The sequence below is a fragment of the Tenrec ecaudatus genome, chromosome 3 (assembly GCF_050624435.1).
Source record: "Tenrec ecaudatus isolate mTenEca1 chromosome 3, mTenEca1.hap1, whole genome shotgun sequence".
Lineage (NCBI taxonomy): Eukaryota > Metazoa > Chordata > Mammalia > Afrosoricida > Tenrecidae > Tenrec > Tenrec ecaudatus.
Window position 1 is genome coordinate 215,940,180 of NC_134532.1, and position 787 is coordinate 215,940,966.

The window sequence follows — 787 nt, forward strand, 5'->3', positions numbered from 1 at the left end:
TCGCTTGGCTCCACAATCAGTGCTCTTGGAAGCAGCAGTCAAGAGACCAAAAGACAGCTGCATAGGGTCAATCTGCTGCACAAGATCGCTTTAGAGTGTCGAAAAGCAAGGCTGTTATTTTGAGGACTAAGGTACACCTGACCCAAGCCAGCGCATTCTCCATGGCCCCATAAGCACGTGAAAGTTGGACACTGAATCAGGAAGACTGACATAGAATTGATGCATGTGAACGGTGGGGCTGGAGAAGAATATTGAACAGACCATGGACTGCCGAAAGGACAAACAAGTCTGTCTTGGAAGAAGTGCAGCCAGAGAGCCCCTTACAAGTAAGGGTGGCCAGACTTGGCCTTGCACACTTGGCCATGTTGTCAGGAGAGACCAGTCCCTGGAGAAGGACGTCATGCTTGGTAAAGTGGAGGGGCGGGGAAAGAGAGGCAGGCCCTCGAGGAACTGGATTGGCACAGTGGCTGCAACCATGGGCTCAAACATAGAAACAATTGTGAGGATGGCACAGGACCAGGCAGTGCTGTGTTCTGTTGTGCATAGGGTTGCTATGGGACTGTCTCAGGGGCATCTAGCTGTAGGGAACTGCATGTCCCTCAACCCTGGATCAAAGCCATATACAACCTTCATGTATTTACTCGTGGTTTTCTGTCACATAAATTGTGCCCAGTGGTCTTCCTGCCCTTGTTTCCCCTGCGGTCATTAGTTACTTGACCTTTGCTAGGACTGGTGCTCAATTGCTAGCAGCCGCTACGCTCATTGGACAACACACACCTGGCGGCAC